Source organism: Dipodomys merriami, unplaced genomic scaffold, assembly GCF_024711535.1.
Source record: "Dipodomys merriami isolate MVZ:Mamm:240054 unplaced genomic scaffold, mDipMer1.0.p SCAF_190, whole genome shotgun sequence".
Taxonomy (NCBI): Eukaryota; Metazoa; Chordata; class Mammalia; order Rodentia; family Heteromyidae; genus Dipodomys; species Dipodomys merriami.
In genome coordinates this window covers 1,948,775-1,956,775 of record NW_027203271.1, presented here as the reverse complement: position 1 = coordinate 1,956,775, position 8,001 = coordinate 1,948,775, and positions in this window count along the sequence as shown.

Sequence of the window (8,001 nt, the reverse complement as noted above, 5' to 3'; positions counted from 1 at the left end):
ATAGAATTCATATATGTACATATATGCATATATATCATATCTGTTGTTATTAGAGTTCTTGGTTATAGCCATTCTAACTGGGGTGAGGTGGTATCTCAATGCTGTTTTGATTTGCATTTCTTTTATGGCTAAAGAGGTTGAGCATTTCTTCATGTGTCTATTGGCCATCCTTCTATCCTCCTCAGAGAAGTTTCTCTTTGTCTTTAGCTCACTTATTTATTGGACAGTTTTTTCTTTGAAGGTTTGTTGTTGGGGAGTTTATTTTTTTGAGTTGCAGGTATATTTCAGATAAGAGACCCTTGTCTGTTGTATGGCTAGTGAAGACCTTCTCCCAATCCCTTGGCTTTCTATTGATCTTGCTAGCTATGTCCTTTGCCATGCAGAAACTATGCAATTTCATGGAATCCCATTTGTCCAAACCTTCTTAGATTTGTTGTGTGTCTGGTTCTCTATTAAGAAAATTTCGGCCTGCGTCTTTGGATCTATGTCTGATTTGAGGGAAAGTAGTGTTTCTTGGAGAAATTGGGTGCTCCGTTTTTTGGTGAATAGATATTTAGAATTGTAATATCCTCCTGAAGGAGAGATCCCTTAATTAGTATGTAGCAACCTTCTTTATCTTTTCTCACTAATTTTAATTTGAAGTCTATTTTATCTAATGTTAGGATTGCAACCCCCACCTGGTTATGAGGGCCATTTGCTTGGCAGAGTTTGTTTCAACCTTTCACATTGAAAATGTGTTTTTTTTTACGGGCAAGATGTGACTCCTGAAAGGAGCAGATAGAAGGATGTTGCTTTTTGCTCCAAGTAGACAGTCTATGTCATTTAATTGGAGAGTTAAGTCCGTTAATGTTGAGATTTAGGACTGAAGTATTCGGGAGTTGCTGCCATTTTATCCACATTCTTGATGGCTGTGGTTACTTGGTTCTTCCTATGGTTTTTGGATTCTGTTTGGGTGCGGTTGCTTGGCCTTCATTGTGATCTAGTTGGTTTTCTATGTGTAGCACATCTTTAAGAATTTTTTGTAGATCTGGTTTGGTGGAGATATATTGTTTCAATTTTTCTTTGCTACGGAATATTTTTATTTGACCTTTGGTTATGAAGGATAGTTTATCTGGTTACAGTATTCTTGTTTGATAGTTGTCTTTAGGGCATGGCATAGATCATTCCAGGCTCTTCTAGCATTAATTGTCTCAGCTGAGAAATCTCAGGTGATTCTAATTGGTTTCACTTTATAGGTGATTGATCTTTTCTCCTTGACAGCTTTAAGGAACTTTTCCTCGGTGTGAATTGACCCTGTGTGGATTATAATGTGACTGTGGCATGTCCTATCCTGGTCTGGTCTATTTGTTGTTCTAAAAGTCTCTTGTATCTGAATAGACCTATCGTATTGGGTATTTGGGAAGTTCTCTGCTAGGATCCTGTTAAACAAATTTCCTAGATGATTAACTTCTGTCTCTAGGTGCTCCTCTACACCCATTAGCCTCAGATTAGGCCTTCTGATGGTGTCTTCCAAGTGTTTAATAGCTGTATCATATTTCTTGGATTTGTCTTGGATGGTTGTATGTTCTTTCCCTATAATATCTAGGCTGTCTTCAATCCCTGAAATTCGATCTTCAGCATGGTCTAACCTACTATCAAGTCTTTCAACTTTGTTTTTTATTTCTTTTCCTTCTAGTTGCTCAGCTTTGATGGCTTCAGAATCTTTGTTGGAGTTTTGTTTTAGATCTTGTATGGACTTCTTTACTTCCTTAATTTGGTGTTCAGTGTTCATTCTCAAATCACTTAGTTGATTCATTATGGTTTCCTTGGACACACATTCCTTCTGTTGGGTTCTGTTCAGCATTCCCTTTTGTGGTCTCCCTGACTTGTTTGAGCTCTCTGTTCATGGATTCCTTGAATGCCTTTAGTGATCTTTCTGTATTCTCATCACACTCTCTCAATTCCTCTATTACTCTTTGATTAGCTTCTTCACATTCACGCAGTTCCTGTAGTTCTCTTTGAGTGTTTTCAGCCTGCTCACGCCATTCATGACTTTCTCTTTGACTGATCCCAGCCTGTTCACACAATTCCTTTATTTCTCTTTAAGTGTGCTCAAGCTACTCTCGCAATTTCTGTATCAATCTTTGAGTAGCTTCCTCACACTCATGAAATTCTTTATTTTGCCTCCTCTCTCTCCCTATCATGCTCATACAGAGTCCTTTGCAGGTTTTCAATCTTTTCTTTTACCTAGTTTACCAGTAGTATTTGTAGAGGTTTTTGAGAACTCTCTTATGGATTATTTGCCATCTTATTTGTCCCTGGATTATTATGAGTGGCAGTTGAGATACCTCGCCTTGCCCTTTTTCTTGTGTTTTTCCGGATTTCTCTGCCCATTTGGGATGAAAATAAACCAGTTTTGTGCTAGCACACTATTTTAAGGCAAGCATCAACCAAAGTGTGTAGTTGCACAGTCAAAAGTCTGCAGATACAATATAGTTCAATAGATATATCTATTCAATATCAAACAACTAAGTATTAATGGGCTACGAACCACAAAGAAGAATTTGGCAAACAGAAATTATTAGGTTTAGGGAGAGATGTGGGTAAAAATAGGCATAAAGGGATGTGAAAATGCAGTGGGAGAGTTAACTTAAATAAATACTAAATTCAAAGCGGGAAATCGCTAGGATTAAATGATAGTAGTGAGAGAAAAAAGAAGAAAGAGAAAGAAAAAAAGGCAAGAAAAAATAGAAAAACAAACATTAAAAATTAAGAAGTATAACACTTAAAAATCATGCAAATTTGAAAACATAATATTTGGAGAAGAACATGGATAGAATAAGAGAACAGGAGGGATAGAAAGGAGATGTGGAAAACTTAAAAATAAAAATCCTTAAAATATTATATAGGTATTAAGAGGCAGTACTGCTATTAAGGAAGTTAAGACTAAGTAGTTTTAAATTAAGTAATAAATTTCTGGATTAAGTGTGCACATAATGGGGCTAAAGTCAAATAATCAACTATGGGTATATGTGAGGATGAGAAAAGTAATTAAGTCATGCAAAGAATGAAAGAGAAGAAAACGTGAAAAGAAGATGAAGGAAAAAAAACAAAAGGATTAAATGGTCGCTCAAGGTAAACACAGCACCTTTATTTTAAAAGAAAAACAGAAAAAAATACACACATATAACCCCAAAATAAAAATTATAAAAGGAAGAAAAAAAAGTTAATAGAAAACAAAAATTTTTAGTTAAAAATTAAAACTTAGAAAAAATGTTTAGAAAAAAATTATAAAAGGTAAAAGAAAAGAGATCTTTGATTTTTTTGGAGGGATGGGACAATCCTGTATCTCCCTTGTGTCCACAAACTGTCGCTTGTTGGAGTATCTGGCCTGCTTGTGGTGTTTGATTTTCCTGTGGCTTGGATAGTTTCTTAAGTAAATTTGATTGAGCAGGCAGAAAAATGCTCTGCTTTACCAAGGATTTTGTGATCTTCCTCCCAGGCTAGTTCAATGGGACAAAGATCTACTTTGAGTTTCACAAAAGAGGGAGATGACAGTTTCTTCTAGTTTGGAGATGCTGTGATGAGGATAGGTTCTGGGTAGAATTGGGGCCTTTTAGCCAACAGTAGCTTTCCCCTGAGGAGATAACTTGTGAGACTCACAGAGCCCATCCTGGAGCCATTCTCAAGGTTTATGTTTATTGAATTTCAATTGATTGTCAAGGCTACTGTAGGGAGGGGCAGCCTCTGGCTCTGTTTACCCAGTGAAGAAAGACATTCCTGGGGCTGGGGGCCCAAACTGGATGACTTTTCCCAAGGAGGAGCTGAGCCTAGAAGGTCAGGTTAGGTTCCTGTGACCTGCTAAATGACTCTTGTTTTCTTCCAAGGCCTGAGTTGGAGCTAGCTGCACAGCCAGGCTTTGTCAGTATCGAAGATGGAGATCTCCGGTAATCAGAGGGGAGGGTTGGCCTTCCTTCCTCTGCTCCCTGAGAAGGCGTGAGGATGTCAGGCTTCTACTCAAGCCAGAGTCTTGGTTCCTGGGTCATCTTTGGTCTGTGAACTTCAGGATGAAGATGTGTGCCTCTTGTCAGTTCTTGCTGGTGTTGAGTAGAAATAGCTCGCTTCCTGCGTCTGGCGCCTAAGTCCCGGACTCTCTGTGTTGCAGGTATGGCGGCTATGGCTGCCACCGCTGCCACCGCATCCGTGGCAACTAGCAAGTGCTCTTATCTGTCTCCTTGCCTGGATTTTCCCTCTCTGGCCTAACTCTCTGTCCTGTGATGGCACACTTGGTGTAATTCTCTGGCTTACGACTATTCATTCATTGGAACACTAAAATTGCTTTCTATGCGAGAGCTTGTTTAGCCTCCAGCTTCTCCTCTGCCATCTTCCCAGAACTTATCAGAAAATAACATTTAAAGGCAAGCCCATGCAGGAAATTACATGGGGACATTTTACTGTGTGTGCCAGTCATGGGGGTTGAATTTGTTCTACTTTACTCAAGGCTGGTGTTCTGTTACTCTCAGCTAATTGGTGGGATCACTATCAGCTAATTGGAGGTAAAGAGTCTCATGGAATTTCCTGTGCAGGCTGACTTCAAACTGATAATCAGATTTCAGCCTCTTGAGACATTCTGTGCTTTACATGAGACTCTTATCTCCAATGAACCACCAAAAAGAAGAAAAAAAAAACACCTGGGTTTGAGCTGTGGTTCCAATGACAGAAATGAGACAATGATTTCTGGACAGCACCTACACCTTGAGATCAAGCTCCAGGACCAGCACACACAAGAATAAACTAAATAAATGAAAAGAAAGGTGGAAGAAGAAAATGGGAGCAGATTTCAGAGTTTAAAATGAGCAAAACTGAGTGAGCTTACACTTGTTACTGTACTTACTCAAGGGTCTCACATCTGAGGATCAGTGTTCAAGGCCAGACAAGGCAGGGGTGTCCATGTACTCAATTCTAATTAGCCAACTACAGTTTTTTTAAAAGCTCCAAATGTGCTGTGGCTAGTATTAAAAATATACTGGGACGGGGCTGGGGAGGTGACTCAGTGGGACAGTACTTGCTTTGCATGCAAGAAGCCCTGGGTTCAATTCCTCACCAACACATAAGCAGAAAAAGCCAGAAGTGGCGCAGTAACACAAGTGGTACGGCTCTAGCCTCAAGCTGAAGAACTGAGGGACAGCACCCCGGCCCAGAATTCAGACTCCATGACAGGCAAAAAAAAAAAAATAGGAACTGGGACAATACCTAGGCTCTGATTTATAATTCCTAGCCCAAAATATATATGGAAATAAAAAGTAGAAATTAAAAAATGTGTAAGAAAATCCAATTAAATTTTCAAAATGAGTCATGAGTTTTTGGTTCTTGTGTGTAATCCTCTTTTTTGGTCGGTTGTAAGGCTTGAACTCTGGGCCTGAGGGCTGTCCCTCAGCTCTTCAGTTCAAGGATAGTGCTCTACCACTTTAGCTACAGTGCCATTTCCTTTTGCGTGTAATCCTAAATACTAAGATAGATTAAATCTGAGGGCTATCGTCTCTCATCTTGAAATCACAAGCAAAACAAATAAACAAGAAAACAGTAGTGAATCTGTGATGGAGTTGTAAAGCACCAGGCTTGAGTGAGAAAGCTATGAAACAGTGCCCTGGCTCAGAGATCTAGCTTCAGGATCACAAAAATGTAAATAAGAAGAGAACCTGGAGCTGGTGACTCATGCTTGTAATTCTAGAACTCCAGGAGGCAGAAATATGGGTATCCAGTGTAAAGGCCAACCCAAGCAGGAAAGTCCAGAAGACAGTTGTTTGTTGGCCATCCTGGTGCTAGAACTGTAGTACTCCCACAATTTTGGCAGTAATTGGATGTAAGGATCTTAGACTTTCCTGCCCAGCCTGACTTTGAACCATGATAGTCAGATTTTAGCCTCCTGAAACAGGCCATGCCTTGCATGAGTTCTGGCTCCAGCACCAGCACACTCACAAAAAATGAAATGAATACATGCAAAGAAGACTTGAAGATAAGAAGAACCAATAACTATGGGCTGCAATGAGCCAATCAGCCCATTTCTGGTGGCTCATAACTGTAATTCTGGTTATTCAGGAGAGTAAAATGTGGATAATATTTAAAGGCCAGACCTAGTAGGAAAGTCCCTAAGACTTGTGAGTGTAAGTATGTCTGTGTGTGAGTCCTGTTGCTGGAACTTGTACTGTTTTGCTCAAAGCTCTACTAATCTCAGCTTTTTAGTGGTTATAATTGGAGATATCATGTACTTTCCTGCCCAGGCTGGCACCAACTTTGATTCTCAGATTCAGCCTCATAAATCTGGTCTGGCTCTACATTATATTCATTTCTAATTAAACACCAAAAAAGAAAAATTCCTGGAGTTTAGCTGTGGTTCAACTGGCAGAACTGGGAAAGAATTTCTGGAACAGCACCCAGACCCTGAGTTCAAGCTGGAGAACAAGCAGAAGAAATAAAATGAGGATAGAAGTACAAAAGGAAGAGTCAGTGACAGAGGTTGAAATGAATCAAACATTGGTTCCTCACACATGTTGTAAAAGGTACTCAGGAGAATTAAATCTAAGATTCACGGTTTATGACTGGCCCAGTCAGGAGAGTCCATGAGACTTATTTGTCTAATTTGCCAGCAAAAATAAGCTACAATTTGTACTTTGCCTCATTCAGTTGAGTGCTAGTCTCAAATAGAAAGTTTGGGACAGCACCTAAGCTCTGAGTTGAAGTCCTAGACATGCATTTCAAAACAAACATACCAAAAAAAAAAACTAATTTAAAAATGATAGGAAAAAGAGAAAACTAAGATTTAAAAATGAGCCATGGTTTTTGGTTCCTGTGTGTATTCCTATCCATTCTAGGTTCAAAGCTAGACTGGGCAGGAAAGTACATGAAACTGTTAACCCCAACTACCCAACCAAAAGCTGGATGTGCAGATATGATTGTAGATGCAAACTACTGTGTTTGGTGCAAAAGCTAATTTAAAAAACTGCTGACCCAGAGTTCAATTCTTAGTGCTAAAAATTGTAGGAGAAGAGAAGAAAGGCCAATTGTAAATTTAAATATAAGCCTGGTGCTTATTGATCATGGCTGTAGTTGATCCATGGGTGCAGAAATCTTGAAATCAAGTTTCCAGCCAACCCAAAAAGCAAAGTCCAGGGGACTTTGTGTGTGTATGTGTGAAAGTTTGTTTGTGTGTGTGTGTGTGTGTGTGTGTGTGTGTGTCTGTTTCTGTGTATGTGTGTGTTTCTGTAGTATCTTTTGTTTAGTGCCCTAGCATTCCCAGCTTTTACGTGTTGACTTGGAGATAAGTGTCATGATCTTTCCTGCCCAGGCTGGCTTTGAAACATGATCCTCAGATTTCAGCCACCTGATTGAGCTGGAAGTTGAGCTATGGCTCAAATTGCAGAACTGGGCAAATATTTTCTGGGACTGCACCCAGACCCTGAGTTCAAGCCCCAGGACATGCATTGAAGAAATGAGTAGAAGTAACCAAGGAAGAGCAAGTGACAAAGGCTTAAATGAATCGGTGGCTCATACATGTTTTACTAGCTATTCAAGAGCCTGAAATCTGAGGATGATGGTTCATGGCCAGTCCAGGAAGGAGAGTCCATGACTCTTGTCTGTAATTGAATAACACCCACCCAAAAAGTGCCAAAAAGTTATAGTGTTTCTCATGTAATAGAGGATATGCTTGAATAAAAACTTCTAGGAGAGAATATGAGCCCCAATTTGTAGACCCAAGAACAGCAGCACATACAAAAAAAAGTAAACAAAGAAGTTAGTGGCAAGCGCATATTAAAGTTTTAAAATGACACAAGGGTTGTTGGTCCTGTGTATAATTCTAACTACACAAGAGTTTCACATCTGAGGATTGTGGTATCAAGTCAGCCTGGGTAGGAAAGTGCTTGAGATGCTTATCCCAGATATCTAACACAAAGCCCTGAGCCGGAGCAGATGTGGTAAAGCAACAGCCTTCAGTTAAAATCTAAGAAACAGTCCCCAGAAGCA